The 11,965-nt window shown below is 32.7% G+C and overlaps 1 protein-coding gene across 9 annotated transcripts in view; it reads left to right on the top strand.

Moving 5' to 3' along the window:
* Nucleotides 1-11,965, top strand: part of RBM46 (RNA binding motif protein 46) — a 45,375-nt gene that overhangs the window by 16,811 nt on the left and 16,599 nt on the right. The gene's annotated exons all lie outside the window — the stretch shown is intronic.

Below are 11,965 nucleotides of genomic sequence, written 5' to 3'. Positions count from 1 at the left end.
TTTGAACCAATTTATGAAAATGTCCGTGCATCTTTGGTGAAGTCTACACAATAATCTTTTTGTGGGGCAGGAGTAGGGAGTTGGTAAAATCAGAGGCATTTCAAATGGGTCATGTGTAGACACAGCTTTATGCTCACCAATCTGGAAATTTGTCATTATTACTCGTGAAAGACAAAAAGCATCATTAAGAGATGTTTGTGACCATTCTCTTCTTTAATTTCATGCTTTGGAAAGAAAGTAAATTTCTTTAAAGCATTTGAGGGATAATTAAGAAAGGCTTTGGGCCATATGCTAACTAGATATTTGGCGTTGTGAAGGGAGAGATGTAATATTACTCTGGTTCTTTCCTACATCCTGTTTTTTACTGTTAGCCTCCCCCACTCCTTGTCTCATTTTTTAATGCACTTATAGGTTTCAGTTGGTGATTACTTTGTTCCCAGAATAATATTTATTAGAAGAATAGCGGTTTCTTGAAAATCAACAATAAAAAGGAAAGGTCTCATGTTAAGGATTATAATTGTTTCTTGATTATACTTGTCAAACTCTTAGCTTGAAATTGATTTGTTATGTGGTTGCAGAACCATACTACTGAAGCTTATATCTATTTAAAATTGATATTCTTAAATTTGTTGAGAGAAGGCAGTCAAAAAGGAAAAACAGTGACAAAAGAGAGAGTCATTTTTATACATTGTGTAGTCTTGCTTATTCATCATGATATCATGAATATTTTTAGGAGATTCTGATTTAGAGAGATCGTCAGTATTGGGGCTAAAGATAGGGTTCCCCTCAAAGAAACTTTTTGGTAGTGTCCTCAATTATTAGTTTGGAAATATTTTGGAATTTTATAATCATCTAAGTTAATAAATTCTTAGATATGATTTCCATTAATGTGCAAAATAAAAGCCTTCTATTTTTGTTTTAATAATCTAAGTTAAAGATAAAATTAGCTGGACAGCAAGTAATTTAAATTAGCATTCTCAGAGAAAAATGGATCAAATTATTCTTTTAGAGTGACGTATAGGTAATTAGTTGCTGAGCAAGATTTTCCCAGGATGCTTGTGTCTGATCGAATATGGTAATGCTGGAACATATTTTATTTCTATCCTCACTTAATTCTTTTACAAATTTAATTTAAATTTCCAAGATTCTTAAAACATTGTCTAGTTTATTTTATGTCAGATTTTCTATTTAGACATGGTTTGCCCATCTGGTATCCCATAAAGAAGATCAGATGTTATATGGAGCCAGAGGTTTTTCATCAGCTTTTAATTCCATTATTAAGATGTTTTTTACTTGAGTCCTGGGGCCGTAGTTAACTCATACTGACCTGTAGTTCCCGAAGAAAACCCCTGTCCAGGTTCAGTATTCCCTACTTGATTATATTAATTAGGAATAAAATTAGCTTCAGTAAATGAAATCCTTAGAGGGCACAGGCAGTTTGCTTTAGTCATCTGTTCCAGATTTTATCAGCCTTATCAGCCTGTCAAAGCTGCTTATAATAAAAAATTGAACAATTCATGTTTTAAATGTTTTCTCACTCTCATTTCACTGTCGGAGAGAGGAGCTAAGAGCCAAAAATAAGTGAAAAATTTCGATTAGACCTTAGGAACTGTTTGGATGCAGTACACAAAGCCTGAGGCCTTATTACAGACAGTAACACAAAAATCCTTATTTTGATTGATTGACTAGAAATATGAGTGAAGGTTGAGTTGGAGGCAACTGAGGAGAAGGAGAAAGAGAATTCAGGAAGTGGAAGGACTAGTCAGACATCAGGGTGTAGGAATCTTTGATCAGAAAACAGATGTCAGATGTTCAGAGGTCATTAAGTAGTGGCAGGAGCCATAGAGAGCCAGGAGGTTCCATGCTGCCATGTGGCAGGTAAAGAATAGATTGAATATTGTGGCAATGTTCTAGCTTGCTATTTCCTTCTGTTGATGTTGGAGCCGCTGGTCTTTATAGAGTTGTTGCTGTTTTAGGTACAGTTTCCTTTAGATGAAGGTTGCAGGGTTTTGTTGGATGGTCAGGGTCGGGATCTTGGTGGTAGTGGTGTATTCTTAGAGGGGAAGGAGTGGTGTGTAATTGATATCCTGCTAAATGTTTACTTCTTTCAAGCACTGGATTTTTCTGAGATCTTGAGAGGTTGGTTCCTGGAGTCCCTCAAGTGAAGTTCATTAAGTATTAAATCTTTTGGCTCTATTTTCTTAAAGAATTTTAGTCTAATTCTCTGCATATTAAATTTAATTACTATTTTAAGATGTTTTCTTTGAGTGTAGTAATTTTTAAAAAAAATTTCTTTGGATACCTTTCTATCAACCCTTTCAGTTTGATGCTATTTTGAGCATTATTATCCAGTCTTACCTTGATGATCTTTGATTGTTACATGTGATATAAACAGTTATTTACCTTTTCATTTCAGAGCTCTTTAAGAATGTACTTGTAATATCCACGTTGTTTTGACATTACCATGCCCATTTTCAAGTAGTAAAATAGGAAAAAAATTAGACCTTATTTAGTTAAATGACTGTCATTGGTATTATTAGGAAAATTGAAGCATTTTAAGGGATAACAGGCACCTAAATGAGTACTGGAAATCAGAGAATTTACTTCTGGTGACCATTTAGTGCTCTTACTAGAATCCTAAAAGTTCTTGGTGTATAGTACCTTAAAATCAATTTTTAAGTATTGTGGGTTTTTTTAGTCCCCAGGGGAGATCCCCAAGCAAAATACCCCTATTAGAAGAAAAGCTGAAAGTTGAGGTTAGTGCCAAAATTGAACCCTCGTGTTTTTTTATTTCAAAGTTAGAGACTATCTTTACTTTCACAGTGTCAGAGAATAGCTTCCCTAACCTCACTGGAAACTGTCACCCAACCAATAGGATAAGGAATTTTGTATCACCTGGTTATATTTAGAAACCTGTAATAAGTGGGATTCTCAGTGGGTTTAATGAGTAGAAGACAGACTTGGAGGCCTGGAGATAGATTCTATACTAAATATTTGATATATGGAGACATCTTGGGTCATTCAGTATCACGTCTTTTTAAATAAGCCTTTTCTATTTCATCATTTTGTATCCGTTTAATAATGGATCACACTATCAGTGTGAATAATCCTACTTTTTCTAAAGCTTTGTCTCTGATTTGAATCTTTGCCTTCCAATATTGCCACTGTTTTCCCTGGAGGATTCTTCGCCATCTAGGAGTGAAATAAGCAAAATCAAGGAGATAGGGGAAAGTCCTGGAGAGTTATAGTTTTGAAGAAGAAAGTCCTGGAGAATATTGGAAGGAGGGAGGGAGCCTCAGTGTGTTGATAATTCACCTTGTTAAATAATTTATTAACAAGTAATTGTAGGCGAGGCATTTCTTTTCTTGTTTTCATGTTTGTGTAATGCTGACGCAAGTGGTAGTTTTTCACTTGTATGATGACCTAAAGCTTTAAAACTGGTGAAGAACCCCTGTCACAAACAGCGTGTGCCATTGATTTAACTCTGTCTGACTTGTGTACCATCATTTTGGTCATGACAGATAAAGTTTAGTTAACACATCTTTTTTGAATGCCTTTCACATGCTAAGTGTAATTTCCTAAGCAATTGGGAGCTAAAGATAAACAGAACATTGTTTTTGTTCTTAAGGAGTTACAGTCTGCTGAAAACGGCAGAGACACAAACTCTGTGCATAGGTTATTTTGGGAGTACAAAGGAAGGCACACCTCTACCTGAGCTGAGTTGTAGAACTTGAGGAGAGTGTATGGGCAGAGAGAAGCACAACATGAGCAAACACCTAGTAGAGAAATAGCATGGTGGGTTAATGGCAAGCAGTTCCGTATAATATTTGCTTTGGTGGTTCGGTCAGATTTTAAGAATTAGAAATTGAAAAGATGGGGACTTTAGTTAGTTAAAATTTCATCAGTCCTGCTTTTTAAAACTTTGCAAGTATTTTTTTAGTACAACTATGTTGACTGTACTTGCTTTTCCTCTGAGCAAGTAATTTTTTTCTAGATGAATCCATCCTGATTGTGTGGACCATTTTATGTGTGAATATTCATCTTTTTAATATCTTCTGTACTTTCTTTTTTCCTTAATCATTTTATGACTGATCTGCATATTTCTTGTCATATTTGACTTTGTAATGACATACATCATTACACTTTAATTTTTTCTGGTCTTTGAGTGGTAAAATATTTAGCACATATATATTCTAAGCATGATAGCTATTTTGTTTGCTATCCCTTCACTATCATTTAAATTAGGTTTTGATTTCTGTCACTGTAACTTGGTTGAAAGTTATGAAATAGAAGACACAGCAGGATGAAGGTATGCTATTCTGAGACATTTTAATGTGAAAAATAATTGGTGCTTTTTTCTTATGAGCTATCATTTCCAGATTGATGGGCAGAAATGCAAAAATAAAATTTTGATTTTAAAAATTTACCAATAAGTTGCTTTGAAACAAAGAGAAAGCTTCTTCAGTTTTTTTTTTTTTTTAATTTAAGAAATAATTTTAGGAGACACTTAAGGTAACTATAATGGTTATATTATAATGAAATTTATTGTTATGAATAATTAGAAGAAAAATAATACTTTTAGAAAATTATTCTTTCCTTTCCAGTTTTAATTGCAGATCTAACTTTGGTGATACTATTTCAAACTGATATTTTAAAGAAAAAAAAAATTTGCTAAATTTGCTTTAAAATTCACCTAGTTAAATAAGAAGTAGGATCAGCATCAACACTTTATACATTAATTTGTTTTCATATGACCAAGTGGTGAGATGAAAATTCCATTAACTCAACTATGTGTCTTTGACCCTCTGAGAGGGACCATTGCTCATGAAAATATATTTCTATTCCTTTTGAAACTTACTATTTTTTTCTGAAAGACCGTAATCTGGTATTACTCATAATTATTTTACTGAACACTTGTATTAATGAACTATAATTATTATGGAGTTAGTACTGTGACAGAAGCAGCTTAATAGAGCAATGAGTAATCAAGTAAAAGTACAAGAACCTGTAGTCTCAGCCACAAATGAACTGTGACCTTGGAACTGCAAGTGAATCGTTTACTATTCGTGGACCTCCATGCCTTCAACTCTAAAGTGTCAGGGTTTCACTTTGAGCTCTAAGGACTCTTTTATTCCCCAAATTATGGTTTTGTTTAAAATATGATCAAAAATCTTAGGAATGACCAAAAATAATACTTGACTTTTTTTGTGTCCACGAAGATACATATTTGAGTTCAAATAGTTTAAAACCAAGAGTTGCTTTTGCAAGAGTTAATTATCAGTTTAATATCCCTTCTTTTATACAATTCAAAGCTTATATCTGTCTACTTCACAGCAGAACAACTGGATAAAAAAATGAAGGATTCATTCAGTCACCTGTTTTATTTGCATGATGACAATTAATTGCTTTTTGGTTATTTCCTTCCCTGAATTTGTCAATTATAATCAAAACCAAGATTTTATAAAACAAATTAAATACTTAAAAGTTTGGAAATTAGTTTTCTTTTTGTAACAGAGATTCTAGGAAAATAACGCTTTGTAAATTTAACATTTGATTTTGTCATTTAATATTATAAAAGATATAGTTTGTAAATTTTCCCCTATTGTATCGAATGCCATAATAAATTTTGCATATAACTTCCATTCTTAGATGGCAGCAGTAATTCATAATTTTGCCACATGGTGTCGCCTAAATATATTTTTTAATGCAGCTTTAAAAGAAGTTTCATTGTTATATTGATTTTTCTCTCCTCTGTGGCTTACTTATTTTGGGGGGTTTAGAATTGGTAAATCTGTGTGAGAAGCTGCACTTAGTCTTCTGCCTATCATACCTTTATTTCTGCTTCCTGTTTAATGTCTAGTAGACAATAATTGCTTATGCTATAGCAATATAATTTAGTGAATGGACTAGTAAATGGAGATAGATGTTTGGAAAAACGGTTTTACTTTAATGAATTTATTCAAGTGCTCATCTGTGCTTGTAACCACTTTAAAATTATTTAGTGTCAATTATATCCAGGTCTTTTGGTTAAGATTGAATATAGTATCTACTCTTATTAGTTAATTTCAGTTGTATCACCTATCCTAGAGCAATTCATCCTCTGTCCTAGAGTAATATCCTCTATCCAAGACCTGGTAGTACCTTAGCTCCAAGAATGTGCACTTCCGTCTGGGGATCAAAACAAAAGAAAACAAAATAAAAACTTTAGCCTCTTAAACTAATTAGAAGCTTTAAGTCTCTAGAATGTTAATAACTAGTTGGATTTTCTTGCTCCTTAAATTTGTAGTATTTGGTTAAAGATATATTAGTTACACGTGGGCCATTATTTATCTCATAGTAAGTGACCTTTGAGCTATAAAAATGGCCTGTATGCAGATTTTTATATATACAACAGTTTATATTTTAAGAAAATGATTTATTTGGCTAACTATATACCTTTCTGCATTGTTTTGACTCAGTAAATATAATCTATTTACCACAGTGATAATGATTTCTACTGTAATTATCTCTATAACTTTACGTTAGAAAGTACATATATAGGAATGTAATCATCAGAAAACATCAATTTGTTGTAATTGTATTGCCTGATAATTTGGTAAGTGTATCTAAAAGCCCTCTTTTGTTGTATTTTAAAACAATGTAGCTTGATTTTTATGCACAAATTAATTCAAGGGATTGACATGAATAACTAAAAAAATTGTGAACTAGGATAGATAACTTCAGCTTCTTTTATACAGTAGATATTTATGTTTACCTTTACTTCACTTTTTTTTTCTTTTGCACATTTTGATTTTCTTTCATTGTGTTTTCTAAGGTGGTTATTACTAGAGATACTTTGCTTTTCTCTACACTTTTTTTGTAATCCTGTTTTGTGTGTGAATGTAAGACTGCAAGCCCTTTAACTTAATTTTTCTTCTTGTTACATTTGCTTCTGCAGTATATGTTCCAGTCTGCCTGTTTACTGGCCAGATTCTGGGGTAAACAAATAAATTTGCAGCATATGTGCCATACATGTCTCTGGCTTTTCTTTTCTTCCACTGCTATGTTAATTTTTGGTCCAAGGGTTACCAGATCTTTAGTTGTGGGTTTGTGAAAGTAATGGATTATTTTGGGCACAGAATTTGTAAGCTTCCAAGTAAGCTATTATGGATCTTTGGAAAACAGTTTTAAAATTTTATTCTGCACTGTAAAGTTATAATTTTTACCAAAAGCAAAAAAATAAATAATTCAATCGGGGATATGTTTACTAATTTAAATGAGTCTCACCTATAGATTTTATGTTTACATATGTTTCCTTGAGAGATCACAAATCAAGTTTCCTTGAGTGATCAAGAATCCCTTGAAAGATTTCTTGGTATGAAATTTAGGTGTATCAAGTAATATAGAAACAGTGATGATGCCAGAGCATTGGTATCTTAAGAATACCTTAAGAACTAGAGGGAAAGAACCAGAGAAAAAGAGGAGGTACTTAGGAAAATAGGATTACTTATACCCTATGAAAGCACTCTTATAGCTTCTGAGGGAGATTTTTAAATGTGAGATAGTGATAGTTGTTTTCCTTCTTCTTTATTTCTTAAATTTTTTCTTTATGATTTACTTTGTTGTAGACTTAAGATTTTTAAGTGCTTGTATTGAAATGCATCTAGGATATCTGAGACTCTTCTGCTCTTTTTGCAATCATCTACTGCTGATTAATGCATCAGCACTTTTTTGAAACCTCACTTCTCTTGATTTTAAAAAATCTTTACACTTATTTATTTCCTTGCTTATTTATTTTTATTTATTGTAGTTTGTGCTACAAGCAAGGAGTTGCTACCTTAGTAAACAGAGCTTGGGGAGGGTACTGACAGGATTTTTCATCAATCCTCTGAGGCCTTGGAAAGTAGATGGGTGATGTCAGGTACTCTTTCATTTGAATTGATAAATAAGGGAATTATTTCATTGTATTTAGATTTGGTCTGAATTTTCAGTTAATAATGATTTATATTTTCAGTTCTTTCAAACTGACGTTCTATATTGAGAGTTTTTCTATTACAAAAATTTCTCTAGTCAACTCCCAAATATTTATATTTAGATATGAGGTATGAATAAATTGAAACTAATCCAAATATAATTGGCTTACTTTATTTAATTATATTTATTTATTTATATTGGGATGATCTTTAAATATGTAGTTCATCAATTCAGGGAATTTACATACATTCGAAAGCCATATTATAAAACCCAACTGAGGAAAAGATGGAAAGATGTTCAACTTCCCCTCAGCTCGGTTTCTTATTGGGGAGAGATGGCATTGTCTCATATTGATGGACCTGCTGACCTAAGTAGAATATTAATCTTCCTTCTATCTTTCTCTATTACTGGTAATGGATGGCTTATTCACTTTCATCCCTGCCTCATTCCATGAAAGATAATGAGGTGACTTATTAAAAATATGTAAAATACAAACTGATTCAAATTTTAAATTGAAGGAATTGAGGCAATGGGAAATTATGAGTGGAAAAATAAAGCCAAGCGAAACTAAACAATATACTGTTGAGGGATGTATGAATATGTGGCAAAACCATGAAGAAAAGCAAGGGAATGATTAACACTTAAAAGTTAGGATCATGATTACTTTAAGGGTAAGAAGGATAAATTGGAAAGGTTGCAAGAAAGACTTCTAAGGTATTGATAATTTTCTATTTCTAAACCTGGGTGATGAGTACATGTTTTTATTTTTTAAATTGTATAAGCTATACATCTATATTTTCTATGTTCCTCTGTTTGTATAACATAATTTTGTAATTAAATAAATAAGCTGGCAAAGAATGAAAGTCAGCCAGCCAGCCAGGGGTAAGAACTTGAATTATTTTGTCAAAACCAGAATTATGACTCATTCTACTCTGGAGATTTCTCAAATTATTATAATTCAGGGCAAAATAGGAAAGTTATGTAATATCCAGACCAAATAATTTTATTCTGCTTACACTATAGCTGGAATGTTTTGTTTGCTTTTGGGCACCAGAGTTTATCGAAACTTTGACAACTAGGGAGGACTTGGAAACACTGTAGTAGGAAGGACAGCGAGCAACTGAAGTATTTGGGACTGCTGTCTGTAAATGCTAGTATTGACAGGGGGAGCATGATTGCTGTCTTCACGTGTTTGAAGAGTTGGCATATGGAAGAAAGAGTTTAATATGAAGCTCCAGGGGTTGGAATTAAGTCTAATAGAAGGAAGTTTCAGGCAGATAGATTATGATGTAATATAAACCAGAACCATGTAAGCTTTTGAACTACTAAAAGCTCTGAATTCCTCAGTTAAAAAAGAAAAAACCTTTAATTTTTTTATATTTATTATTAATCTGTTATGTTAAATAAATGTATGGGGGAAAGAAAGATTGTTTACTAGACTATTGTAACTCAGAATTATCTGCCTTAGCAACACTTGGAATATATTAACCTTGCTAATTTAAGCCCTCTAAAAAATTTCCTTTTGCAAACTTTAAGAAAGTTTGTTTTTGGCGTCCTTACTCTACTCATACGAATAACCCTTTCGTTTATCATTATTCACTCCTCTCGGCTTTTCCTTCTCATTTTCAGTTGTTAACTGGCAGCTGGCTGATTGTTCATATGTGTGTTCATTCAACAAAAGCTTATCGAACACTGTGCTTTGTTTAAAGTCCTGAGGATCACTGTAGTGAGTCAGACACAGTTGCTGCCTTCATCGAGTTTACATTCTATTGAGGGAGACTGCTATTCAGTTACAGTTCTGATAGATGCTCTGAGGAAGTTCAGGTGTTATGAGGAGGTTTAATTGGATGACCTCACTAATCTGAGATGACGGTCAGGAAATAGTATATTGCTTTTTAGAAAGAATTCCAGCAAAAGGAAATTCAGTACTTTTAAGTTTAGTATAGCAGGTAAACAGAATAAAAGACCATGACTTTGCGAGCCAGATTTCCTGGTTCACATCTCAGCTTTGTTACACATGTGGAAAAGCTACCTTAACCTCTCTACTTCAGTTTCCTCATCTGTAAATTGGGAATGTTAACAGTATTTATCTCATAGGGTAATTGTATATATTAAATGAATTAAAATTGTAAAGGGCCTGCGACAGTGCCTCTTGTATATTAAAATGTCATGTAAGTATTGAAAAATAATATCTATTCAGAAAACAAATCCAAGACGACAGTTTCCAATCATTTGTAGTAATAATTATTATTAGTAATAATAACAGTTAAGATTCTTTGAGCACTTACTGTATGGTAGGTACTATGCTAAATGACTTTACAGCATACATTTTTCTGACAGTTCTTTGAGGTAGATATTGTTTTAATGTCTGCACTTTTTTTTAACAAATGAAGAAACTGTGGGGCTTTAGTAGATTAAATAATTTGCCCAGGAACCCCAGTTAGCTAAGAGGCTGTGCCCTTAACTGCTATTCTTTGTAACTTCTCATGATTCCAGTAAAAACTGACCTTTGTCTAATGTTAAACATTGACAACAGACTGTGAACTTGTGGAATATTATTGGCAAGTTATTCTTCTAAAAATTAAAATATAGTGAGACAGGCTTTTGTTCCCTGCTTTACCTCCTTTTCAGAGACAGTTTTATCTTCACCAGTCCTACAAGCTTGTATACCAGACTACGCCAGTGTAGTGTGGACCCAGTACATCTGATGGAATCCTAAATGAATCATTCTAAGTTACAAAGATCTTCTGAACATATTTTGTTTACAAGGTAGCTTTGGGATTTTTAAGTTTGCCCTAGGATAAGCATTGCCAACTGTTGGCAGATGTGTTAACGTGGGTGGCAGATAATATGTGTTTTTTCCTCCTTCAGATGCTAGGCAGAAGTTCAAAAAGGCAAAGTTTGTATATATCTATTTCATGGTCACTTTTTTCTTGGTACACTCATTTTGCTTTCTGATTATACTTAAAACATGTCAACACATAATTCAACCATTTAATTTATCATTCCAATTATGGCTAATTGTGCTTTTTCATTGTTATTTCCTCTCTCAGGAACCTACACTGCCTTGCTATGGTAGAATAATCAAGTCCTCTGAGCTCCACATTCTCCTGTTGAGAGTGCTCCATTGTTTGGCCCCATCTTATCTAATCATAGATACCTCTTGCTTTGATCATATGAACTTGCCGTGCTCATTGGTATTTCCAGGCTTTTCCTAGTGCTGCTCACTCTGCTTGGAATATTCTCTACCTACTCTCGTCTACTTAATCTCTTAAATTAAGCTTTTCTTGGACATAGTAATTGAGAATGACTTGTTCTTTATAATATTACTCAACAATTTAGTAAGTTTTGTATTACTGTTTATTTACTATTATGAAATTTTTGATCTACCAGGATTATAAAGCCAAGCGACTTTGTACACATATGGTTTCTTTTATTGTTGTTGTTATGTCCTGCATTATATAAATCAGTGCTGTCTCCTCCTTTGGTACTTAGAACGTAGTGCATTTCAAATAAGTGAAAGTAATCTACATGCTGTAAGGTTAAAAGATAAAGATTCTGAGGAAAGATAAATTTTGGCTGTGCTTTGAGCAGAAAGAAGAAAGGATTGGACAAGAAATATCTAAGATATGGAGTTGGTAGGTGCAGACACAGAACAATTAAATTATGAATGGTGGTTAACAGGGTGATATATATCTATATTTTACTGAAGTAGAAATGATCAGTATATATTTCTTAATATGCTGATGAAACAAGTGTTTATTCAAAATAATGAAACCCTTGAAATACAGACTGAATCATATGGATTATTTTATTTTGAATATGTATGTCTTATATGTGTGTGTATATATATATATATACATGAAATTTGGATAGTAGAAAAATAAGAGATTATGGTTGTAGTAGTATAGAATATAATGGATCATATTATATACAATTTTATAATTTTTTGACCATTATGATAGCTGTTTAAGTTCATCACATAAGCCACAGTTATATTTAGTGCCATCTA

This window comes from Equus caballus, chromosome 2 (genome assembly GCF_041296265.1).
Source record: "Equus caballus isolate H_3958 breed thoroughbred chromosome 2, TB-T2T, whole genome shotgun sequence".
In the NCBI taxonomy this organism is placed as follows: domain Eukaryota; kingdom Metazoa; phylum Chordata; class Mammalia; order Perissodactyla; family Equidae; genus Equus; species Equus caballus.
This window is presented reverse-complemented; position numbering and strand designations above follow the sequence as displayed.